At 42.5% G+C, this 27,381-nt stretch overlaps 1 protein-coding gene and 1 long non-coding RNA gene across 4 annotated transcripts in view; one reads left to right on the forward strand and one right to left on the reverse strand.

Annotated features, from left to right (window-relative positions):
- Positions 1-27,381, reverse strand: part of PDE10A (phosphodiesterase 10A) — a 695,790-nt gene that overhangs the window by 592,260 nt on the left and 76,149 nt on the right. The window lies entirely within an intron of this gene.
- On the forward strand, positions 7,940-16,521 carry LOC143650251 (uncharacterized). 3 transcript variants are annotated; one of them, XR_013159465.1, is made up of 5 exons: positions 7,940-8,051; positions 8,206-8,268; positions 14,035-14,174; positions 14,272-14,348; positions 14,534-16,521. It is a non-coding gene; the product is annotated as an uncharacterized LOC143650251 (long non-coding RNA). The 3 variants fall into 3 exon arrangements; XR_013159466.1 differs by having other exon boundaries at positions 14,537-16,521; XR_013159464.1 differs by lacking the exon at positions 14,534-16,521 and having other exon boundaries at positions 14,272-14,502.

Consider the following 27,381-nt stretch of genomic DNA (forward strand, 5'->3'; position numbering starts at 1 on the left):
TCAGTGACAGTACCAGAGTCATCCTTTAAAAATGCATACCAGATCATATCATTCATCAGCTCAGAACATCACAATAGTAATCAGAGGGAAAGACACAGTCCTTACATTGGCCCATAGGACCCTACATGATCTGCCTACCTGTTGCTTCTCTGACTTCATCTTCTCTCATTCCTTCATCTAATGATTTCACATCAGCACCATTGGCTTACTTGTTTCTCAAACATGCTAGTTGTGCTCCCTCTTTAAGGTCTTTGCACTAGCTGTTCCTCCTGCCTGGAACACTCATCCAGCAGATATTTACTTAGCTACTTCATTCGCCTTCTTAAAATCTTTGCTCAAACTTCCATCTCAAAAAGTTTGCATTGACCACCATAGCATGCTCCAAAATCCCCCTCCAACCCTAGATGTCCCAACCCACACACTTGGTTTACCTTTTCTATAGTCCAAAGCACTCATTGCCTTCCAACGTTCTATGTAGTTTACAGTTTGTATTATATCGCCTACCTTTTCTGCTGTAATATACATATATATATATATAAGTTCTACAAGGCTGGGATTTCTGTTTGCTTTGTTCACAGACCTTCTCAAGTACCTTGAAGCAAGTCTGGCCCAAAGCAATCACGCAATGAACATGTTAGACTAAGAGATGGAAATATTAAGAGGCAAAATAAGAATTATGGGCGATAAATGAAAGGTCTAACATACATTTATTTAGAGTTCTGGAAGGAAAGCGGAATTATTTAAGGACAAATACTTGAGTATTTCAGAGGCATGTATCCTCAGATTTAGGGAATATAATGAACCCCAGGCAGAATGAATAAATAATAAAAGTAGCCATCCCAATAAACATGGCAGAGATGGAACATTTGGTCAAAGTTCCCCAAACACAGTCATCAGTGGATCTTTAACCATGATTTTGCATATATTTTATATGATTTCAATGTCAATAATGCCCATGCGAGAGCCAAGAAAACTTAAAAAGAGAAATCGAATACAAAGGAATAAGATTTAGGTTGGTAGGGTTGAGCTTTGGAGGGTCATAACCTGTTGTAATATCTAAGATTTTGCACCGATTCCCAAACCAATTGCCTAATACCTATTGAGAAGTATGGACTATGGGTACCACAAAAAAAGAGAGAAAACCTTAATTAGATTATTAATTTTTGCTAATATGGTTATTTACACATAATAATATTTACACACTGTTGCTAGTTGTTTCTTAATTTGTACTCATGTACAACACAGACCTAAGCAACAACATTCCCACTCGGACCTTCTTGGTGAAATATGCCAGGCACAGGAATAGAACAACGAGCATGCCCAAAGAACGAACATAGCATTGGCTTTTACCGGGGATGTCCACCTGGAAAGCAAGCACCGTCAAGTACTCTGGACCAGAATTGTCTTAGTTCTTGAGCTATTTTTGAGTTGCTGAGCCCATCAAGGCCCATATGAGGAGATTTACTCTTTTAGAAGCCACGATGGTGCTCCACAGTTATCCTAAAACCATTTTCTATATGCTATTTGTCACTCTTCTTTTAAGAGTCTCTGATTTGTCTAGACCATGACCTTCTGAAACACTTCTATGCTCTGGCTTCCTCTCACCTCTTCAGCCCAAGACAGAAACACTGGCGATCCCTAGACTTCTCAACGCCTGCCACCAGCGAGTAATCTCAGGACTCCTCTTTGTCCGACACAACCACCCACGTGGTGGTGAGGGCCACATCAGGTACTGAGGAACTCTAGGGCCCCTCGCGACTCAACAACCCAGGAACCTTTCCTTGCCAGGGATCCAAGAGACCTGTTGTTCCTCTCACTCATTTATCCACTCACTCACTCGACAAGCATTTCCTGGGCTCCCTGCTCTATGCTGGGTGCTGGGCTGTGTCCTTGGTGGAGATGTTGGTTTATCCGAAGAGATATTAGCTAGCAGCAACATAGGGTGATGTCTCCTTCAGGTGGCAAGTTTCCTGTGGTTTTAATTGAATGTAAATTTAAAGAGTCATTTACACAGAAACTAGTGGGGCTCTATGTTGTCATGATGCAAGTAACATATCCTACAGACTTTCAATTCAGCGACGTTCAAAGTCCGCTGTCTCTCTTCTCCACAGGACGGCAGCAAACACTGGAAAGCTCTGAACAGCACCCAGAGTCGGCCAATGGCATTTACTTTTTAAAGGGGAAGTTTTACAGATGGGTAATTGGAGGAGAGCAGGAAAGAGCATAAATAAATTAATAGCCTCTGAAATGATGGCTTTGGCTATTTAATTAAAGTCCTCAATCCTCAGTATTTTTTTTTCTTCTGGGCTATATTCAGACCTCATTAGAAGTTAATGAGTTTTGCCAGTAACCTCGGACCTTCTTATCATAAAAACAACAAAACCACCCTTGCAAGTTATCCCAGGCAGGTAGAGCAGGTCTCCATTGTGTTCCCACTTTTCTCAGTGGATCCCTAACATATACAGAAGAACCTTCCTGCTGTCTGTTCACTTGGATATTATGGCATTAAAAAGGTAAAGGATCGAATAGGGCTGCAAATGACAAAAGGAAAAAAAGAATGGGGAACGTTAGTCATGATATAGCAGTATTGGAACCCTATTATTGTAGACATAACTCCATCTTAAAGTGAAGAGCTGGTGTTATTTTCAGGTGAAGGAAAAGATAAGGGACCTCACTGGTGTGTTGCAGAAGGGACACTCACCTGGTTCCAATGTATGGCAGGTCTAAAAACTGGTTCATTATTTAGAGTATTATAATACTCACTATCCTTCTCCCCATACTGGTCACACCTCCTTTCAAATTTTAGAAGAAAACAGAAAATCAATCCCTTCTTCCCCCACACGTCATTTTCTTTCTAGTAGACTGCCTTTTGAAAATAACAAAATCTTATACCTGTAATGTTGCAGAGAGGATGTGCAGCCCCTTTTTACATTCTGATAATGTCATCCACTGTATTCTATAAAAGGATAGGAATTTTCTGTCCAGTTTTAAATATGTGGAAACAGCAGTTTTACAAACAATTTGAAAGCAGCTCTAAGTCATGGCGCCTGTACATGGAAAGCAGCTTTTTTTCTGCAGTTGTATCTCACTTTAGAGGAGGCCTGAACTGAGCTGGGCTTCAGGGGTGCCACCAGGATGGAGGACTCCTTCCCCATATTTCCATCCAGGGCAGGCTCTCCCTGGCAGCTGCTGGTTGCTGTCCTGGCACCGGACTTCTCGGCCCCTGGGAGGCTTCTTGTGGTGGCCTGTGGTGGCCCTGCCTGAAGCAGTCCTCAGCTCCCTGGGCCCACCCCCCACCCCCCAGCACCCCACTGCTCCCAGAGGTGGACCCCAGGAATATGACAGGACAGCGGTGACTTTGGTTCTTCTCGCTCCTTCTTATTTTGTCTTCTCCTTAGTAGAATGAAAGCAAAATTGGAACAGTCTCTCCTGTAACTCTAGGCCAGTTAGTGAGTGGTCAGAGAACTGAAACAGTGCTCAGGGAGCACATTGGTCCAGGCAACCAAAAGCACAGAGCTTCTTCGTTGTTATTCGTAAACTCTTCGTTCTATCCCAGCAATTACAGAGACTCCGAAGGGGTGGGAGAAAATCCACTCAGAGCCTTTCTTTGCACCTGCCTGGGGCTGCAGCCAGCAACTTTCATGGCCGAAAGTCCGAGGAAAGCACAGCCTCCTGTACCAGCCCCGCCCACATGTCTTAGGCATAGAATAAGTGGGGAACGAAGAACAGAAAGATTGGGGAGAAAGCTAACACATGGTTTGAACAAAAGCTGTTGGAGACTCGCCCACAGCCAAGTGCTAGCAACAAGCTCCTTGTTGAAACTTAGAAGTGGTTGAGGGAGCAAGGAGATGGGGGCAGAGAGAGCGAGACCCCAAGGGGAAATGGCACTGCCACTGTAGGGGGAACAAAAGGAAACTCCCTCTGACATGAACACCCTAGTCTAATTCCCTGACACTTCTGAGCAAAGGTAGAGATGCCTACAAAAGAAAAACAAAGAGCTGCTGGAGAAAACCACACCATGGCAGCTCCACTCAATAACTTCCATGGTAGAAAAAAAAGTTAAGGGAAAGAAAGCTGAGCCCAGCATGCCCCATGGACACCTACAGATGTCTTTTTTTTTATTAGTTGGTGTTAATGTCTTGCAACGCAGAGGAGTCCTGGATGAACTGGCAGCCCCTCTCCCTCTGAATGGGGACACACTCTTCTTGGACTGGCACTAGCTCCCCTCTTCTGGGGCTTGGGGCTTCCCACTTCTGTGTTCCTGTCCCCCTTAGCTGCACCACCTGGCTGATCACTTTAACCTCTCCCCACAGAGTGCCTCAAGCATCGCCCCTGTCCTTTTGTCTTCTCAATGTCCTGCCTTGTCTCTCCCCAGGAATAATCCAGGGAAATCACACCGTTGTCTTCTTCATGCCAAAGATGATGGCTCACCCCCACAGCAGGGTCTCGGACAATGGCTTTGTTCTAAGGAAGGCTGGCAGTAAGCTTCAGAAGAATCTGGAGGCTCCTCAAGAATCTGAGAAGGCCTCTACAGGGCGGCCGTAGAGGTTCATGGGTTACCAATCTTGGCAGTGTCCAGCCTTCTCAGCCGGAGCCTTGCATTTGGGTGCTCAACCATCTCCTGTTCGGTAATTGTCACATGTTTATGTCTTATCTTCCACGTAGATTTTTAGCTCTTTTAGTATGGGATAGACAAAACATGTTAAAGGAATTGATGTTTAATCATTTTAACTTCATTTTGAAATAACTGTAGACTTACAAACATGTTGCAAAATAATATAAAGCATCCTCATACGTCCTTTACCCAGCCTCTCCAAATGTCACATGACCACAGCACAATTACTAAAATCAGGAAAGAAACACTGTCACAATCTTTTTTTTAACTAATCCATGTGACTATTCAAATGTTGCCCATTGTTGCAGTCCTGCCCTGTCTCTGGTTCAGAACTCCATATGACATTTAGTTGTTTTAGAACTGAGTTGACGTGTTATAACTACTTTCCATGCACTAGGCACTCTCCTGAGTTACACTCTTTCCACTCATCTGATTCAAGTCTCACAATCTTGTTAGGTACATGCCCACTATTGTCACTATTTAACTGAAGGTTCAAATGAGGCTCAGAGAAGTTAACTAGTCCAACAGAAGTCACACAGCCAGTAAACTGCTGGCAGGAGTCTGAACAGCTAAACTTTATGCAAATACAGATCTCCTCTAATCTGCCCCACCCCCATGGCTTTCTCTTTTCCCACATATTAATATATCCCAGCCCACCTAGCGCCTGAAATTTCCAGGTATTGTATAGGACTTAAATAGGATTTGGAACTGCAGCAATATTAATATGACATTTTAGCTTCAAGCTTCAAAAATCATGCTGGGTGGTCCTTTGGCTTTGAAGTCACAGGTCTTGGTCCCTTGGTGCTTAGCTGATGCAGAGATTGCTTTTAGTTTGAAGCTGACAGTGAGAACTCTTTGTTGGTGAGTCATGTCTCCTTGTTGCCGGCCAACTGTCCTCAGGGTCCTGTCTACATGGTCCACTCCTCTTTGGTCCTTGTGTCATGTCCTTCAAAGATAGCATTAGGAATCTGCAGTCCCTAGATGACCAAAGCTTCAAATCATTCTCTAAGAATAAGATATGGCTTGAATAAGAGTTGGTTTAATACAACAGCTGGTGTTGGAGCTACATCCCCTAAAAGAAAGAGTACTTGCTATTAGAGGCCTGTCCCTGGAGCAGTATCTTATGTTTCTATGTTTGACCTCATTTTGTTTGACATGTTCTCTAGCCATTTGGGTGAAGCCAGGAAAGATGTACTTATCAAGTCTATGGATGACAAACTCATGAGATGTAGCTAGCATGATAAACGACTCAACCACAGAAGGCCTCAGCAGGCAGGAGCACTTGACTCAGGCCGCAAGACGAAATTAAACAGAGATATATGTCAAGGCCTGCATTTGGGTTCCAAAAATCAATTGCACAAGTACCAGAGAGGGAAAACCTGGATTTATAGCTGTTCTTGTGAAGATGTGGGAGGATTTTAGTAGACCACAAGCACACAATGAAGCCAAGATCAGGTCAGGCTACTATAAAATGTACCACAGGACCATACTCTTTTAACAGAGGAGTAGTAAACAGAATAAAATAAGGGACTGTGCTCAATGCTGGACACAAAACATCTTGGCGAATAAGTTCAATTTGAAGCGCCCCATTATAGGACAGAAACACTAGAAAACACTCAACTATGGCTGTTCAAACTGCAGGGTGTCTAAAATCTGATATCATAAAAAAGGTAAGACTTCAATCAGTCTTCATCAGCCAGAGCATGGGTCTCAACCCTGAATCAGGGTCAGGAACACATGGCTGTGGGTTGACTTGTGTGTCCCTAAAAGAGATGTTGAGGTTCTAACCCCTGGTACCTTAGAAGGTGACCTTACTTGGAAATAGGGTCATTGTTAAGGTAAGGTCATACTTTAGTAGGGAAGGCCCCACTTCAATAGGATCAGCATCCTTATAAGAAGTGGAGAAGGGACAGAAGGGAGAAGGCCATCTGACAATGGGGCAGAGACTGAAGGTCTGCAGCTGTGAGCCAAGGAACCCCAGGCTGTGGGCATGCCACCAGAAGCTGGAAGACACAAGGAAGGATGCTCTCCTACAGGTTTCAGAGGCGGCATGGCACTGCAGACACCTTTATTTCAGTCTCAAGAACTGTGAGACAAGAACTTTCTGTTGGCTTGAGTCATCCAGTTTGTGGTACTTTGTTATTAAAGTCCTAGGAAACTAATACACACACGGAGCTTTAAAAAGACCATATCCTGGAATGATTCAGATTCAGCTGGTTTGGTGTAGAGCCTAGAAAGCTGCATTTTAAATAGACTTACAAGCAGTTCTCTTGATTAGCTGGGACTGGAAGCCACAGCACTCCTCTTAGTTAACTCCTACTCCCTCCAGGTCAAAACCCTTGAGCCCATCTTGCTTCCTCTATCAGCCCCCGTCCAATCTGTGAGCAGATCCCAAGGGCTCTCCCACCCAAATATATCCACCCAGGACTGTCATCTGCTTGCCGTTCCACTGGTCCAGGCCACCCACGCCTCCTGCATACAAGCTGCCATCACTGTGCTCTAAGAGCATTGCACAAGCCTCCTGGTCTCCCTGCTTCCACATTTGCCTTTCATACACTTTTTTTTTCAATAAGAGCCAGAGTGCCCCTTTAAAAATGTATGTCCAATCATCTTACTACTTTTTCCTACATCTTGACTACAGTTGACATTTAACAAAGATCTGATCCAATATACTAATATTCAGTCATCATTTTCATTCATTCATTGGTTCATTTGTTCTGCAAATATTCATTCAGTCCCACGATGCACTGGCAGTGGAACAGGTGCTGAGGCTAAACCGTGGTAAATGGATACTGCTCTCCAACCCTTGGGGAGCGTACAATCTACCGGACAGAGAGCTATTTTTTTTTTTTAATTACAAATTTTGATGTGTGCTAAGCAGAAAAAAGTATAGGGTACTCTGAGGGACATACGCAATGTGGGGTCCTTTCTGAAGATCCATATTTAATTGGAGGCCTGGAAGGCGCTACCTGGAGGCTTAATACCTAGAGACCTTGAGATATGTATTTACCAGGTTATACCAGATCACAGCACCACCTGGCTCATTCTCAGGTCTTCAGGATGTCATCTTACTGCCCGAGGCTGGTGGCTCTGGTCTCACAGGAGTTTGTTACAAAATACACTGCAGCCACCTTCTTAGTGTAAAAATAGCATCTTCCTGTGCTTACGGAGTTGGGTTGCTCAGCAACCTGATTTTTTCTTTCTTCTTTTTGAATCCCCTCATACACTAATTTTTCATTGGTCCTTGTGGTCATTAGTCTGGAAAGGCTGATTGGTCAATCAGGTAAATTATGTCATCAAGAGCTAACAAGACTGTGACTGTGATGCTGGACATGGGGGGAGGGGAGGTGCACAGAGCTCCTGGCTCACTGGTCAGACAGACACCCTGGGCAGCCTTGGGTGGGGCTTTGTGCCACCCTTAGGAAGAGAGAGAGAGGTGTGAGACTGTGAAACCAAGGCGCTGAGTGACACTCAGATGTCTTTCTATTTAGATCACTCAAGACACAGACATTTGACCAGCTGGGCCTAAACCCATCTCTCTCTCTCTCTCTCTCTCTGTATCTCTCTCTGTATCTCTTTCCTGTTCACAGGTACCTGAGTGGAAAGGATAAGAGATTGAAGTTGGAAAGTTGGAGGCCTACTTCCCCAACCCAGTGAGTATTGGTTGATAATGGAAAAGGGGTAACAGGGCAAACCAGGTCAAAATTCAGTTTCCCTTTTCAAGCTCCATTCTTAAGGCCAAATTCAAGAACTAATCTATAAAGCAAATCTACAACCTTCACCTTTGTTCAGCACACTCTCAATACATACAGTTGATGCCGGAAGCCTCACTGGATATTACACAGAATAAAATATATGATGTTTCCTAGACTAACCAGAAAATGGAGAGTAGACTAGTTCCTGGTTAAAACCAGATCCAACCCGGGAATTTCCTTATTTTAACGATTCAGTAGTGGGTCGGCTATCATTGTGCAGGGTCAGTAATAGAAGTAAGAAAATCTAGGATGTGTGAGAACTAGAGTGCCACAAACCCCAGCATAGCCCACTTCTAGACACATCCTGAATCCCCTCTGACCGCTTGCAGCCCAGCTGTCTCCTCCCCAGTGCAGCATGGTGCATGTCCCCTAAGCCCCCCAGCCCCCCGGCCCCCAGGCTGAGCTGTGCAGCTGCATCTCGAGGGAAGCTGTGTTCTCTGCCCAGAATGCCCTTTCCCACTACCTCAGCAACTCCTTTCAGACTTCGTTTAATAAAAATTTTTCTCTTGAAAAAATAAAATAAAACTTTAGGGCTTGACTTTTTGGTACACATTTTAATTGCAAAATACAAATTTATCTTGTATGTATTCATGAAAATGAAAATCAAAACTTCTGGTACTTTTAATTTTTCTGCTAACAGTATGTCACTGGGGTTTCAACTAGATGTCTATCATTTAAATTATTGGTGAGATAATCTAGACAAATTGTAAAACCAATAGAGTTTGGCTACACAATAAACCATCAATTTATTGATAATCTGAATCAATTATTTCAAATAAACCTCAATAACAAAAATATCTGGACTCAGCACAAAATCTAATTGTACTAAATGTCAAGCCTAACTGTGAATTTTGTTTCATATCTTAAGTAAATTTAAAATGATGTTCTCATGAGCTGTTGACAAAATGTGTACTTTTGTGAACTACAAATTTTCTCATTAAATTTTATATGCTACAACATGAATTTTACATGAATTATGCTTTCTTTAAAATATCAGATGTCAGTATTTTACTATGATTTTATTATAAAACATGAACTGTCACTAAATGGGCTTTGATCTTTAAAAATCAAATTAGCTTTAGCTGTATATTCTTTTTTTTTTTTGTTATAAATAAAGATAGACTTGATTAAAGGCCAAAAGGCTCCGCTTAAATAACACCTCCACTGGGAAGTCCTTCCTGGCTGCCTCTCTATTTCCATGGCTCGTGCCTTAGTACTAGATCAAAGTGTGTTAAAATAATCTTCTCCGTGATATGGTGTGATTTTCCAGGGTGAAAGTGTTTTTCTCATTTTCTTTGACCCTACTACTTAGGCACAGTTCTGTCACATAAAAATGTCTAATAGACACCAATTGATCTTAGAAATGTTGTGTTCTGAGTATCTAGAGAGATTGAAACAATTCATTGTCAAAGTTGCTTTCTTTGACAATGAATTGACAAAGAACACTAAGTATTCTCAGTTTGTTACAGTCGATCACCTTTGGTTTTGTATCATTTGCGTGAGTTTTAGGAAATGGTGATTAGTAATCATTTCCAAGTTGAATATAAAAAAAGACGAGTCTGTTAGACGAGTTTCTTTCATAAAATCTGGGCACCTTTTTAAATCACTGTTTGAAGGAGCCCATACCATCTTTTTTTTATCACTCACTATGTCCACTCATCTGGCTGCTGATCTTATCTCTCACAGAGCCACAAACTATGTGTCATGGTTTGAATTTGTCCATCAGTCCTTGAATTTTTTTCATGTTGAGATGGGTAAAAAGATGGCCGATTTAGTAAATCAATTTCTAAAGAATGGGTCTTTTCCTTTGACTTGTGTTTCTGGTTTCAAGGACCCAAAGCATGAGTATGAATGACTTTTACCAAACTGACTGGTGGTTTAGCATCACAGACAGACTGTGCACCATGAAAGGCGTCCTTCCTTTCTCGTTGATGATAGGAGAGCTCATGACACCCCCTCTCAAAACTGGCTCTCTAGTGATTTCCTCTTGCAGAACGATTAACTGTGGCAGAGTCAGATGGATAACCAGTGACATCCGTGTGCCCCATTCTCTAGAAGAGAGTCCCAGAAAGTGCCTGTCCATCAGAAATGAGATTTCCACCCCCACCTTCTGTATCTAGATGCTTTCTTGAGGATGGTCCTTGCCAATGAAATGAGACCCAGGTGTCATTTCTGGGTCAAGACTTTAAAAAAACAGTTGTGTTGTCTCCACATCATTTCACCTTCTGCATTCTGGGAGCTCACTGGAGAGTTTCTGGAGACTGATGAGGCTACAAATAGGCAGGGCCTGGGTCCCTGGGTCTCTGCATGGAGGAAAGCTTCCCAGACCAGGAACACTCATTTTGTACTGTTATATGAACAAGAAATAAACTTCTATTGTGCTTGAACTATTTTTGTGGCCTATTTGTACAGCAGCAAGCATTAATGCTGCTAATACACTATCAAACTGAGCAAGGCAGAAACCCAGAAGACATGCCTGGCACTTCCTTTCTCATGCTATACATTTAATTCATCACCAAGTCCTATTGCTTTTACTCCTAAGTAAAGTTGAAATAGGGTAAAGAGGAGTAATAAGATGTTGGTGAATGAGAAAGGGGCCAGGTTTTACAGAATTTCATAAGTGCTAAGGAGCTTGGATTTTATTCTTGTGCATAGGGAGCCCATTGGAAAATATTAATGAATGGTATTTCAGTTTTTTTAAATGTCTCTGATTTCTCTAACTGCACATAGTAGGACAAGAAGACTAGGGCAGTAGAAATGGAAATGAAGAGAAGTAAATGAATTCAGGATTTATTTTGGAAGTAAAGATGACAGGCCTTCTTTAAGGTTGGAATGTGATGAGTGCAGGAGAGAGAGATCAAAGATGACTGCTAAGGTTTGGGTTGGAGGTGGTGCCATTTATTGAAATGTACAAGACTAAGGGGAAAATTGAAGGACAAATCAAGACTTCTGTTTTTGGACATAAGTTTGAAGCTTCAATTAGACATCCACCTGGCAAGGCACAGAGAGCTGTTGTTTATAATGGTCTGCTACTCACTGAATTAAAATAAACTTTGGGGAGTTTATTTTTGTGATGATTAAAGCCCATACCTTGGATGAGATTACTAGGAGGAGGGTGTAGATGCAGACAAAGGCTGGGAATCGCGTCCTGGATTAGTCCGGCATTTAACAATCAGAGAAGGTGGAGAACAAAGAGCCTGCAGGTGGGAAGACACATGGAGTTGGAGATGTCACAAGAGAACTGTGTGCTTTAAGGAAGAAATGGTCAGTCATGCTGAAAGGCCTTTGAAGAATCAAGATGAGGACCATGAAATGACCATCAGCTTTGGTAAGATGGAGGTCCCAGGGACCTTAGCAAGGACAATGAAGCTGGAGTGTGGAGACCTAAGTCTGATTGCAGTGGGCTCAAGAGACCATCTAAGATGAGGGACTAGATGTGGAAATGTTTTGCTTTCAAGAGGAGCAGAGAAATGGGGCAGTAGCTGGAGGGAATTACAAGATCTAAGGAAGGTTTTGTTTTTTATCAAGATAAAAGATGCCAGGGAATTTTTTTAATGCTGAAGTGTATGATGAGATACAGTGGGAAGGATTGATGGTGTAATAGAGGGGGGAGTAGTTGTGCGACAAAGTTTTAAAGAGGAGAGAGGCGGGACCCTGAGCACCAGGGTGGAGCTTGGTCTGTTTAGAGGCAAAGACATGGCAACTGCTTTAGAGGAGGGAAGGCAGGGCCCCCATGGGCATGGCTGAGCTGCGTTAGGAAAGAGATGAAGAAGCCTCTGGGATTCCATTTTCCCCATAAACGGTGACAGGCGGTCATTGCCAAGAGTAAGTAAAACTTTAAGAGTTAACCCATAATTACAATTGTGATCTGATTTTTTCGAATATAAGATGTATTGATGCTGGGACTCAGAATCAAGGAATTGAGAAAAACTTCTCAACCAAAAGGGGAAAGAGAGATATGAGACAAAATAAAGTGTCAACGGCTGAGAGATTTCAAACAGAGTCGAGAGGTTACCCTGGAGGTTATTCTTATGCATTACAAACAAAAAAAGATGTTTTGTACATCCTTCCAAAGCAAAGTCTCACTAAACGTTTTTTTTAACCTATTTACTATGATATTTTGGTACCTGATTCAAGCAGAGTGTCATATTAAGGGATCTTTCCCAGAAACCAAGTTTTCTTGGGGGGTATGAACTTGTACTTTGGATTATTAAAGAAACAAATGTAAATACAGTTTTTATTTATGTACTTTTCATATTCCTTGAGTTAGAATGTCTCAATTTCCAGTTAACTTCACTTATTTTTCCTTTATTTTTATACTTTATAGTTTTGTATACTTTACATATTCCTTGAGTGAGAATATCTCGATTTCAAGTTAATTTCGCTAATGTTTTTCTACTCAGTATGTCAATTGTGCACACCATGGAAATCTTACCCAAAATGAACTTAAACCCCATGTGAGCTTTGTCCTATCTCTCTCTCCCTTTTCTGTCAGCTCTAAATGCACCATACTTCAAGGCATTTACTGAAAAATTTATGCCCTCAATTTTTTTTACATCAACTGATTAATGAATAGGTTTATTTGGATTTTTTTCAAATTTTATTTTAGCTCATGTCCCATATATACCTCCATTCTTTTGTCATTTTTAGATACAGATATTTCTCATCTTTTTTTATTTTAGTCACCACCCCTAATGAGCTGTTGTCAGAATGTTTTTATTTCATGTACAAAAGGAAACACCAGCATTACACACTGTTCAAACTGCCATGATTGAGATGCCTGGGAAAAAGGTTTTGCAGAACTAAAGCCCTTCAATTACACGAAGTGATTTCTTTTACTTTACAAAAGTAATAATTTTATAAGAAAACCTCACTAACATCAACCAATTGAGAAGAATCACTTGAAATGTTGAAAGGATTCAATTTTATTGCGTGTATGTGTAAAAAGTCTATGCAGAGACTCTGTTTGAATTAGTAGATAGCATTAAATTGTTAACCCTAGACTAAGTTTACATATCCATCCTTATAAACTACACAGGCCTTAATAGTTTTGATCTTTCATATGGATTAAATACTCTTTAAGAATCATTACAAATCTTTATAATATTAACAAATGCTATTTATTGATTTTTAACGTAGCTATACTTACAAGAAGTGTAAAATATGTGTATATACATAAATTCATTAAAAGTTGAAAATGCATACACTAAAATGTTTTAAGTAACAATTTACCAGGTGATTTTTCAAATACTTTTCCTTTTTTCCAATTCCCTACATTAACCATAATACTTGCATAAATGGAAAAAAATGCCTTATAAGAATAAAGGTTACTATTCAGTACTCACAAATTCAAAATGTTACTTATTTTGAAGTAACAAAAGACTAACAATCTTGGTGTAGAATTGGAAAGAAAACATGTAAGCAATATGGATATTTCTAAAAGTCAGGTCAATTAGGGTTCTGAGAGCAAACCAAGCATAACTTTACCTAGTTTTATATGCAAACCTAGTAATAAAAATAGTACTTACAGGTGCTTATAGTTCATAAACGATTGTGTCATTACATAAAATAAATCTTTTCTTTCCCTTTTCTTTCTTTTCCTCCCTCCTTCCTTCCTTCTTTTCCTTCCTTCCTCTGGCCCTTCCTTTCTGTGAACAAAATGAGATGTCATCAGATTTCAGCAGCAAAGCAGGTCCTTTGGAAGCTGTCGTGTTGGAGAGCATGGAGACACACAACATCTTCATTTGTCATGAATTCCACTTGTCCAAGTGATACAGTGAACAAGAAGACGCTCTCCTATTTAGGTATGTCATCATAATACCCTTTTACATTTTTGTCCACCTGTCACTTAAACATTTCCCGAACAATCCCCCATCCCTATTCCTCTCTTCCTTCTCTTAGGGATCTGGAAGTCCTGATAATCACTCACTAAGTCCAGTTCTCTCATTTTACAAATGAAGAAACCCTGGCCCAGAGAGGTGAACAACTTGATCAAAGTCACACAGCTACTAAGCAAAGATGGGTCTGGAAATGATGAATTCCCAATTCATCAATGGAATTTTATTATTCTTTAACTGCCTTTGCCAAATATTTCTTTTGTTAAACTTCCATTTATGCAGTTTTGTTTTTAATGTTATCTTATATAGTCATCTTCTCTCCCTAGAAGACTGGACCCGCTTAGTGAAGCGGCCCTGGCAATTCTCACTGCGGAAGGACGTGGCATGGCTTGGCAAAGTCTGCAGTGGTGGCCCACTGGCTGGGCCAGACCAGGTGGGAGAGAGTTTACAGGTGGCCACACATTGAGGAGAAGCGCCTGGCAGACCTCCCGCCCCCACTCGCTTAAACCCAGGAGCAAGGACTGAGGCCAACACGGATGGCAGAGATGGGGGGGCCACGCGATGGGGGTGCAACGATCACGAGCTCTTGCTGTTCACCTGGAGCGTCCTCTGGGATAGACTTCTCTAGGGGACCACAAAGAACACCCCCCCAACTTTACGGGTCCAGCAATCCCCCCCACAGGGTGCTGTGTTAGGATGGTTTTCTGTACTTTTTGAATTGTGTTTTAAACTCAACAAGGAAGGGTGCTCTCTTGGCTTACCCTAGAGGAGGAGCATTGCTGGGGAGGGGTGAGAGCCCTGGCTGTCAGGCAGGGCCTGTGTTGGCTGCAGTGCCCTCCAGGGCAGGCAGGACACAGCCAGGGAATTACAGAGCCCATGATCGTGGATCTGGGGATTTGGGATCTCGGCCATTACCGTTAAACAGAGATTTGGGGTCTGTGTTTAATCAGAGGCAGGACGAATATTTTCCCCTGTGGGAAAGAACAGGGAAGAAATTATGAACCGGTGGCTAATACAGAAGGGGCAGGTCTACTCGAGACCTTCAGCTAGTGAGAGCAGCTACGTTTCATGTGGGCCCCGTGTTGCCAAACCCACACTTAGGCCGGGGTGACTCTGGAGGTGTCTCCACTGCAGCAGCCAGGCACTCACTCACTCGCGCTCTTGCTTTCTGCAACCCTGCCCATGCCATGCCCATCCCGGCCTCATGATGTGATGACAAAGTCAGCCTTGTGGGGCAGCGAACTGCCGCGAGGCCAGGGAAAGCTCACACAAAAGCAGGGGAAGCTCGGGTGTTCAGGGGCACGGACCATCTCTGGCACCCATGCCCACAGCCAGCTGCTTCTCTCCCTCACTGGTGTCTCGAGCAGAGCTGCGGGACTGGGTTGTCACTCTTGACAGCAGTTAAGATTTGTGGGGCTCCAGACTGTGGGCTCAGTCACAGGAGGGCGGTCGCGGTTATCCGTGCAGAGTGGAAGCCTTCCCACTTAGCGGGGGACAGGAAAGGCCCAGCGGTTTATTCTAAATGAAAACGCTGAGAAGGAACTAACACGGGCAGTGCCTGGAAATACCTCACTCAGGAATCAAGTTTGATCAGAGGCTGAGAGAAAACCACGGCCAGCTGGTTATTGGAAAAAATAAAAGACATAAAAAGGCTTCAATTATCATTACTTAAACAAACAAAAAAAAACTAACAAAAACTACCAGTTAAACTTTGGAACATCATCTGAAACCCAGAGAAGAATATGTTGAACAAGTTTTGCTCTGGGTTAAGACCGAAACAAGGAGAAATCTTTCCCGTACTAAGGAAGGGGCGCCTTGTTTCAGCAAATGCTCAGGAGGAGGAGAACAAGAATGACTTGGAAATGTGGTATCATCTCACTGATTTGAATCAATTAGAATAACAGACCCTCAGAGTCAGAATCTGGAATAGGGTTAGGGTGGGGATAGGGAATGGAGAGGCAAGGCTTAAAATGTCCAGGGTTCCCATTTGGAATGGTGGAAATGGTAATGGATGGTGGTGATGGAAGCACATTTAGAGCTCAGTTAACAGCATGGAAGTATATACTTGTATGTGATTAAAAGGAGAAACATTAAATGGTATATATGGTAACAGAATGAAATTTAAAAAAAAAACCCATGGACTTACACTACACAGAGGACTTTAAGTTAAAGCATGCGCTTTAGTTACTAGTACAATGATAAAAAATGTTCTGGCTTCAAATGGAATCTAAATGGCCCGCACCAAGGCAAGGGATTGGTGGTGGGGTGGGATGGGGGGGTCCTGGACAGAAGCATGCTTGTTCTGTAAACCCAAAGCTCCTCTAATAAAGAAAAAGAAAAATTATATATTATCAGCCTTTTATGCTATTTCTTTATGATTTTTGTGCCATACACAAAAAACACTAATACTGTATATATGTAATTGGTTCTCAGATTTTTGCCACGCATCATAAGTTATTTTTAAATATACAGTAGAAAACAGAGCTAATTTTTTTTTAACATGGGCAGGCACCAGGAATCGAAGCCGGGTCTTGGGCATGGCAGGCGAGAACACTGCCACTGCACCACTGTTGCCCGCCCCAATACATTTTATTAGTAAAGTATTTTTTTAAAAGGACAATTTGGAAAGCAAGATTACATTTTGCAGCAGCAGAATAATCTTCATGAAAATCATTGAGAGAGATAGAGGAGGAAGGAAGTGAAGCCACTAGAGGAAAGTATCAGGTTCTGTTCCTACAGAAAGACAGATTGTAGAAAGAGCTATTAGGCTATGGGACTTCAAAATCTGGGTAAAAACCTGTGTGTGTGTGTGTGTGTGTGTGTGTGTGTGTGTGTGTGTGCGCGTGCTTGCTTGTGTGTTTTGGTGGAGTATATGGCAGACGCTATACAAACACTTACTGGTACCAGAGAGCAAAGACCAAACACACACACACACACACACAAACAACAACAACAACAAAATTGGCAGTGGCTTCCCAGCTCCAGTAAAGAAACGGGAGTGGAAAAGGTAACTTCCTCACTTGCAACAAATGAAGAAACCCTTAGGAGGCAGTCTTTTTCTGAGCAGAAGTCAAAAGCAGCTTCCACCATGGGAGTCTTAACATGGCTGGCCACTGCTGGGCTGGAGGAATTCAGAGAAAAAAGCAGGTGATAATAAGGAATAGCAGTGTCGCTAATTTTGTTTGGGAGTTGTTATTTTGATTGTGGGTTACATTGCCATATCCCCAAAGAGAATCCACATTCAACTCAACCCAGGGTGCTGGTAAACTGCGAAGTTTCAAATACACAGGCTGGACGTGATAAAGATATGGGCAATTTCAGAAAGGAGACGCTCCCTGTGAATTTAGACATTTTCTGTTAGATGACAGTGGTGTTTTAGATGCCATTTTTAAGACAAAGGGCAGGCTGCCCAAGGGAGAGAAGAGAGCTTCTCCAGAATGCAGGGACTCTAATGTGACAGTTGCCTGTTTGAACATGTCTCCTAATTGAGTAGTGAATTTCCAGGGTCAAGTGTGGGTAAGTGACATGCTTTTAACCCTTGAACAGCTACAACCAGAAAGATGCTCTTTTCATCCCTCTTCTGCCTTCTTCTCTCCCACTTTCCTCTACAATCATCTACTGTCTATTATAATCTGTAACTACTGACAACAAAGGGGGTTTACAATGTAAGAGACATACCAGGTTCTAGAAACTTGGCTTTTCCTTGAGAAGATTGTTTGATGGGTTCATCCAGTGGACACATTTAAGACTTGGGGCAGAGCTTCCTAAGTGGAAGTGATGGTTTGGAAAAAGCTGCTTCTTTGTCTAGCTACAAAGCACATCTTGGAAACTCACTGGGATGTTGAAAAAGATGGCACACACAAGGTTTAGGTTTGATTTAATCCAATTTGGGAGCAGTTAAACAAGATACTTCCATTCCAGGGAAAATGACGTTAGTTGCAGATACCGAAGAAGAACCTGCCTTTACAAAATCTCACCGGAGTTAGGACCCTCAGGTTAAGATTGTGACAAATAGTGAAAAAGAAAGAGGAAGAGGAAAGATGTTCTTAAGCTCTTTTAGAGTTTTACTTATTCTGTGAATAGAATGCTTTGAATTGATTCAAATTGTAAGGACTTTTACACAATGATAACAAATTCGCAGCATTTTATGTTGCCATCTTGTTAGTTCTCTGTTGGACTCGGACAGTACGGTTTGGTGCAAAAGAGAAATAAAATTGAAAATGGTTTCCAGGTTTGCATTGATTATGGCTTTGGGATAAAATTATTGAACTGCTGCCTTGCAGAGGTGTCTGAGAGCATCATTAAAAAGGCATTTATGGGGCAGGCCATGGTGGCTCAGCAGGCCTGCCGTGCCAAAGACTCGGGTTCGATTCCCGGTGCGTGCCCATGCAAAGAAGAAAAACAAAAGGACATTTATGAGGGTGGTGCAACACTTGCTCAGTGGCAGAATTCTCGCCTGCCATGCCAGAGACCCAGGTTTGATTTCCAGAGACTGTCCATGTAAAAAAAAATAATAATAAAAGACATTTATGGAAGTCTTGAGGGATATAATCGACTGCCTCATCATTCCAGGTGGAAGCGTCAGAAAACAGAGGGCTTCTCCTGAGCTAGCACTGAGACACGAGCAGCCCAGGTCATGGCACAACCCCTCTGGGCTTGCACAAATGCTTCCCAAGGCCGGCAGACAGTCCTAAAGAATCAGAACAGTGTAGTGGAACTTCTCTACAATTCCAAAGATCTCATTTGAGGACAGCAAATCCCATGACTGCCCACCGATCTGCTTGATAAGCATCTCAGAGTCAATGGGAAAAGACAAGGTTCAAAAGGGTTAATGGCAGGTTCAGAGAAACTTGGGGCCTTTTTCCCTCACCCTATTCTCAGAGACGGTCTGGAAAACATGGGTCCAAAGCTGCAATGGATGGAGGTTTCGGTGGTGGTGAGGAGGACCATTAGGTCCTCTTGAGATCCCATCCTCTTGGACAGCGTCCTCTGAGCATCTGTCTCTTTCACATGATTTCCTGGATCTCCTCTCTTGGCACTGGGGGTTGAAAGGAAATGACCATTTGAGGAGCTTCCCCACCCACCTGAGCCCAGAAGCACTGGCAGACCCAGGGGGAACAGTCAGGATGGAAGTGCTCCAGCGAGCTCTCCTCTCGGTCCCGGGAGCCTGGGGTCTACACTCTGGCCATCGCATCTTTGGGGGTACCTGTGCGGGAGGAATTCTGGCTTAGGGCCTCATGAACCCTCCTTCTCACTGCCCATCTTCAGCATAATCAGCACATTTCAGCTCTTCAGTCACCCCAGAATCCAGCCTAACGCAGTGTTTTTGGACTGAGTTGGGTGAGATGGGAAGGTTGATTTTGTACTATTTTATTTCTCAGGCCATCCATCACAGCAACGTGCCTGGGCATGCAGATTTGGGCAGATAATGTAAACACTTGTGCCTCAATTTTTTCCTCTATAAGATGAAGATGATAACAACAGTCTTCTCCTCGTTGGCTTACAGCAAGGATGAATCAGTGCATGCAATACGATGAAAGCAGCACCTTGCACGCAGAAAGCTCCAGTAAATGTCAGCAGCTTTTACCACCATCGTAATAGCAACTGTTACTAATCTGCTCCTGTCCTCTCATGAGCAACTTCTTAAGCCCAACATCATTGGGATCCATTTGAATAACCCCTAGTTTAACCCTCTCATTCCTCAAGAATTTAGCTCCTGACTCACTCCAAGTGAGCCTCCATCTCACTGTTACCTCCCTCTCCAGTTGACTCTCTCTAATACCAGGAATTCCTCTAACCCCATAACTTCCCTGCCAGTCTCTAGACTCGCTGCTTGAATGTACCTTTCACCCCCTCGTCGTCCCTCCATCTCTTTGTCCTGCTCCCCTGGCAGAGCCCCAGGCTTGGTTCTCCAACTCTCCACTTCGTGGTGCCAAATGGTGTCACCCCAGCCTGGAGTCTATTCCCCGAGTTCAAGGTTGCCACCTATGGGGGCCGTCAGGCTACCTGGGATCCTTTTGCTCTCCCAGCCTCCCCAAAGATTACTCCCTCCTCTTTCTTTCTCTTCATCCTCCAACACTGCTTGCCCCACCGTTCTCTCTCTCAGCTGAGGACCTCCGTTCTGCTCCTCTCTGGGGGCTTTTTCTATCAGGCCTTCACTCTCCCATTCTCCTGGCAGTGCCTTCTCAAGTTTCCACTGAGCTCCACATTGCTAAACCCATAGTCTGTGGCCCAGCCCCATCCTACTTGGCCCTTCAGCAGCCTTTGCCCCCTCCCCTCCACCTAGTACACTCCCCTTTGGAAATGCTTTCTTTAGTCGCCTTCTAAGATTTCATACTTTCCTCTTATTTCTGCTTTTTTCTGGCCACTCCATTACAAGTCTCCTTTCTGGTTTATCTGCCTCAATTTGACGTCTAAAACTTGGACTGAGCACAGCTTGACCCTTTCCTATGTATACTCCTCTCCATCACCTGGCTTTAAATAACACTTGTGCTGAGGATTTCCGCAGCTAACATCAGCCTGAGCCTCTCTTCTGAAGCCTAGACCCAGCGCCCCGTGTCCCGACAGCATCCTCAGGCACAGCAAAACAACCGCATCCAAACCCAACCCCAGTGCTTCTCCCCTTCTCCCAGTATCCACCATCTCAGTAAAATAACACGCCTTTTCTTTTAGCTTTTCGGGGCAGCCATCTCAGAGTCTTCTTTGACCACCTCTTCTCTCACACACTCCACATTCAGTCCACCAGAAAATTCTGAGGACATTTAGCTTCAAATTCCATCCAGAACCCAGCCCTTTGCTCCATTTCCACCACTAACACTCTCATGCAAGCACTCTCTTGCCTCCAACCTTGCAACTGGTCTTCCCGACTCACCTTCAGCTCTCTGGTATCTCTGCTGGCTTCCCGTCTAGTTCATCGTCAAAGCCAAGATGCTCCACGGCCCCTGGCAGCTGGCCCCCAGTCTTATCTGACCGTGCTCCTCCCTTCGTGCTCTATACCGTGCTGCCCACGCACCAGACATTTCACCTTTGCCTTAGCTCTGCCTTCCCTTCTCTCTGCAGTGCCGCTTACCCTCATATCCCCATGGCTTCCTCCCTGGTCTGGACCTTTAATTTCACTTCTTCAGGAAGCCCCCCCCGGCCACATTTTAATACCCCTCCACACCCAGCTTCATGCTCCCCTTTCCTGCATTGTTTCTTCTTAGCTCTTATCACTGCTTGACATATTATTCCTCAGTTTATTTACCTTGATTATTCTTTTTTCTATTTTCTCCACTAGAATGTAAGCCCTGGGCAGGAATGTTTCTCAGGTTTGTTCTTTGCTATATCTCCATAGCCTGGAACAGCACTGGGCCTAAACTAGATGCTTGGTGAATATTTGTTGGATGAAGGGCATGGATTGATTATCACTCTTGGATTGGGGATGCTGAGAGGGATGCAGACAAACAACAAGAATGACTCCAAATGATGCTGATACCATAAAGAATAGGATGCTGGGTGATGAGGGACATAGCACAGGCAGGGTTTTAGTTTCCCAGACTATCCCAGCAAATACCATGATATTGTCAGCATAACCAATGGGAATTTATTCACTCACGGTTTTCAGTCGAGAAAATGTCCAGTCAAAGTATCATCAAGGCAATGCTTTCTCCCCTGAAGACTGGCTGCTGGTGATCCTTGGCTCCTCTGGATGGCCAGAGCACATGGCAGCATCTGCTGGTCTCAGCCTTCTCTTCTGTGTTTCACTGATTTCAACTTCTTACTTCCTTGGCTTTCTCCCTTCCTCTCTGCATTCATGGTTTATAAGGGAAGGACTCCAGTCACAGAATTAAGTTCCATCTTGAACGAGCTGGGTCTCACCTCAACTGAAGTAGCCTCATCAAAAGACCCTAATGGATTCGCACCCACAGGAATGGATTAGATTTAAGAACATCTTTCTGGGGTACACACAGCTCCAAACCACCACAGCCAGAAAACCATGGAAGTTGGAAATGGTGCCTGGGAGCTTAACAGTGGAACTATATGTTTACATTCAGACTCTCTCTGTGATGAACAGATGGGAATGTTTTGATTGCTCATCAGATAGTCAAACTGCATCTAAATAAATTGCTGACAAATTTGCTAAGAACAGTTCTTTCTGTTTGGAAGATTCACAAGACAATTAATATATATATAGTGTGTACCAATTTAAAGGCAATGCTGCCAGAATAAAAACTCGATTTGAAAGCTTCTTTTAATAACATCTTGGGGATGTGAAAAGCAAGAATCTTTTTCTGGAAGTCTAATTTGGCTCAACAAAGGAGGTGAAGCCTCAATCCCTAGCACATGAATCTACTCCCTATATTTTCTTATTCCTACTCCATCCCCAAGATATTGCAAGATCCTATAACTCTGCTGGAGTTCAAAATTGCAAGATAACAATATTAATAATATCTAAATTATGAGAATAATATCTAAGATATATTTAGAGGTTTATACTACAAAGCCAAATAAAAATAGTGTGGTTCTTGGAATCAGACACATCTGTACTTGTATTGCTGATCAGATATTTACTAGCTTTTCTGAGCCTCAGTTTTGTCATCTGAAAAATGGGCATCTTGCAGGAATATTGTAAAGATTCAAACCAATATAATTAGAGTATTTAGCAGAGTACCTAGCACGTGGTAGAGGCACCAAAGTGAAGGCAAACAATCAATACTTTTTCAGTTACTAAAACACAAAACCACAAAACAAAAACAAAAAACAGCCCACTCAATTCTGCTGTTATGGTGGGATTTTTAAGAACTGTGGTGCCGTTACAGCTCAAACACTTTTATAACTTTTTTTTTCTTGTATGCTGCATAGTGGGTGTCACATTTCATTTTTTTTCCAGGTGAATATCCCATTATTGCAGCACCATTTGTTGACCTTTTGTTTGTTTGTTTCTTTCTTTCTTTCCTTTGCTTGTCTGTTTGTTTTTGGAAATGCATAGGCCAGGAATTCAACCCAGGTCTCCTGCATGGCAGATGAGTATTCTACCACTGAGCTACCCGAGCACCCCCAAATTTTTATAACTTTTAAAAATGCAAAACATAAACAAATCCATAAACAAATCCTGAGCCATAAACAAATCCTTCCAAAAATAATTATTTTTATTCATACTAATTTACCTTTTAATGAAGAACACAAATAATATTGACTGCATTGTTTCGGGAGTACTTTCACAAAGGCAGGGTTCCTAAAATGGCATGCAAGGACTTTGTTCCATAACTCTGAGTTCCTCTGAATTATATATTTTTTTAAACAATACCTTTTAAAGAAAGGACTTCAGAACCATTAAATTTCCCTAAACAAATGATTGCATTATGTAGATGAGGAACTCGGGTCTTTCCAGCCATGGATTTGCCACCAGGAAATTGACTCAAATCTTGTCTTTACCACCAGGAAAGCATTACCAGGACCTCTAGACCACCACTGAGGGCAACCAGGAAAACAGAAGGGAATGACATCCACCTGCCAGCACTTTCGAAACAGAGGCTCTGGCCCCATCCTCACTGCACTGACCCTAGTGTTTCTTTTTGTGCCGGTTTGAAGCTATTAAGTAGCCCAGAAAAACCATGTCCTTTAATCCTCTTTCATATTGCTGGGTAGGATCTTTTTTATTGTTTTCATGGAGGTGTGACACACTCAACTGTGGGTGGTAATTTTTGATTAGATGGTTTCCATGGAGATGTGTCTCCAACCTTTCAAAGTGGGGTTCCTTACTGGAGCCCTTTAAGAGGGTACCATTTTGGGAAAAAACTTTAGAGCCACCAGACCTAACAGAACCCACACAGTTAGAGACCATTGGAGATGAAGAAAGAAAACACCCCCCAGGGAAGCTGTTGAAGAAGCCTGGAGAGAAAACTAGCAGATGTCACCAGGTGTCTTTCCATTTGAAAGCGAAACCCTGAACGTCATTGGTCTTCTTGAACCAAGGTGTCTTTCCATGGATGCCTTAATTTGGACATTGTGCTGGTTTGAAAGGATTTATGTACCCTAGAAAAGTCACATTTTAATCGTAATCCCGTTTTATAAAGGCAGCTATTTCTTCTAAGTCCTATTCAGTACTGTATATTGGAAACTTTGATTAGCTTATCTCCACGGAGATGTGATTCAATCAGTGTGGGTATTAAACCTGATTACGTGGAGACATGTCTCCACCCGTTCCAGTTGGGTCTTGATTGGTTTTACTGGAATCCTTTAAAAGAATAAGCACTTTGGAAAAAGCTAGAGAATGACAAGAGAGAAAGCCAAGAGATTCAGAGAGAGCAGAGAAGAATGACAGAACCACGAGAAAACTACAATAGAGAACACAGCAGAAACATGGAGCAGTCTACCAGTCAGCAACTTTTGGAGATGAAGGAAAACGCCTCCCGGTGAGCTGGAGAGGAAGCTAGCAGACTACACCGTGTTCACCATGTGTCCTTCCAGCTGACAGAGGATCCCTGACTGTGCTCTCCATGTGCCTTTCCACTTGAGAGAGAGACCCTAAACTTCATCAGCCTTCTTGAATCAAGTCTTTTTCCCTGGATGCCTTAGACTGGACATTTCTATAGAATTGCTTTAATTGGGACATTTCCATGACCTTAGAACTGTAAACTTGCAATTCATTAAATTCTCCTTTTTAAAAGCTGTCTGTTTCTGGTATATTGCATTCTGGCAGCTAGCAAACTAGAACACTTTTATTCTTAGCCCCCATTTTTCAGTCATTCACCATGCATAAACCACCACCAAACACAAAGACCTGCCCAGGGAAGCCGCTGTACAGGGGACACTCTTCCCACCCTCCAGATCTACATACCTGGAAGGGTTGAGAGGATGCATAGCACCAGTCCGTGTGCCCTGTGCCATGGTGAGGGATTAAAAACAAATTGCCCAGAAGAAGAGTGTCCATTCCCAGTGGAGCCCTGAGAGGAAGCTTTCAAGGGACAAGGCAGTGTGTGGTGTTTTCTTCCGGGGAGAGGTTCGCCCTTGACTTCCCAAAGGGTTCCCCACTAAGTCTTCAGGTGGACGGGAAATGTTGAAGCCTACATAGAGATAGACGAAGTCCTAGGAACACATGAACAGGAGGATGCAGCATCAAACCTTCATAAACCAGGGCACAGGAAGTGCAGCTAGAAGACAAGCACCAAGGGTCTGTGTACAAACCATCCGTCAGAGCTCAAATTCAAGACATGCCTGAGACATGTCATCCTATACTTTCTCAGTTCTTTCAGCTTTTCAAAGATGTTTCATGTCTTTCTTATTACAACTCTGACTTCATGAGGCCTATAAGAGTTCCAGCACACAGGGCTTTTTTAATGCAGCCAAATGGTAATAATTTTCCAAAAATTTCAATATTCTAAACATTTTAAGAGCAACAAAGTGGTTTATATTAAGAAACTGTACATGTAAATATTTTAGACAAAATATACAGAAAAACACCGCTTTTGGCTTGGAGTACAGGAGAAAAGGGGGCCTTTTCCAACTGCTAACGTGTTGAAGCTGTGTTATAATGCAGCTTTGAGGTTGCCATAGCAACATGTTCCATTGCCTAGGTGACAGTGATCTTATGACGTCACCCATGAGCTCAACTAACTTAGAAGACAAATGGCCATTTCCTCCGGGGGCACCCCCTTCTTAGAGGTGCCCTCCTAGTCTCCTAGGAGCAATGTAACAAGTGCGGTTTCATGAAAAGTTATGAAGACCTTCTGTAAACATCACTCCAGGATTTTGCCTTTTAAACCATCTCATCTTCAAGGGCTTGACAAATACTAACCGACTTGCTCCTTGTGTGATCCCATAGGGATTTTTCACAGCTGCATAACAGATGATAAAACAAAGACATAGCAATTGAAGGGGGGGGGGGGGTAACAGCTGTACAAAAGCGTTAAGAGGGAAGGGTGAAGAATAGAAACCGTCCGGTTATAATATCACCCACTCAGGCAGCAGGAAGCACTCTGGAAAAATGGATGAGATACACAAAAAATCCTCAGCCAATTCTTTCTTTCTTATGCCAGGCAGCCGCCAAAATGCAGAAAGAATCACTCATCTTGGTTTCATTTTGTTAATATTTCAAGGAGTGTGCAGTTTCATAAGTAAATGGATCACACAGCAACACAGATGTTACATAATGTTTATATGAGTGTGGGGCTCTTTTAAAGAAAATCTACAACCAGAAACTTAGAACTTGGAAGGGGATGCCATGCCTTTTTCAATTCCTCTCTCAACCGATCTGTTTGAATGATAGATGTAGTACAGGATGTTTCTAGAAAAAACATGAAATTTAGAGAATTGATTGTTATTCAGCTGGTTTCAAGTCACAGAAACACTGTCCTAATACATACATACATACATACATATATATATATATATATATATATACACACACATATATATAATAACAAGAGAAGTTGTGAGTTTAAAAAACAATCATGTGTAACATACAGGAATCCCATACCCCTTGCATCGGTGTGGAATGTTGAATATACTATTGATGATAGCACTTTTCAGATAATTGTATGTTTTTTTAACATTAGTTACCTTGAAACAATTGATGAAAGATTATTAAAATAGTTCTATCACCCATTATGTACATTAGTTGTATTTTTCCCGTATACCACCAGATTATTTCCACCTTGTATTAGTATCATACATTTGTTATAACCACGAAAGAACATTCTCACAGTGGTACCATTAACTACAGTCCATCATCTATAACAGGGAGTGTGGTGCTGTTCAGTCCCATGGTCTAGCCTTTAACTTTTATTCTAGTCACATACACATCCTAAAGTTTCCCATTTTAACCACATTTACTTACACACTTCAGTGCTGTTGATTATGCTCACAATAATGCGCTACCATCACCTACCGTCCACTTCCAAACCTTTACCTTCACCCTAAATAAAAATTCCACACAAGTATCAACTCCCCATTCTCTGGCCCCAATCTATTATCTGCTATCCTATATTTAAGATTCTAACTTCATGAGCTTGCTTATAATAATTAGTTCATCACAGTGAGATACTACAATATTTGTCCTTTTGTGTCTGGCTTGCTGCACTCAGCCTAATGTCCTCAAATTTCTCCATGTTGCCACATGCAACAGGACTGCATTCCTTTTTTGCAGCTGAGTAATATTCCTCTGCATTATATACCACATTTTGTTTATCCATTC

The sequence above is a fragment of the Tamandua tetradactyla genome, chromosome 11 (genome assembly GCF_023851605.1).
Source record: "Tamandua tetradactyla isolate mTamTet1 chromosome 11, mTamTet1.pri, whole genome shotgun sequence".
Lineage (NCBI taxonomy): Eukaryota > Metazoa > Chordata > Mammalia > Pilosa > Myrmecophagidae > Tamandua > Tamandua tetradactyla.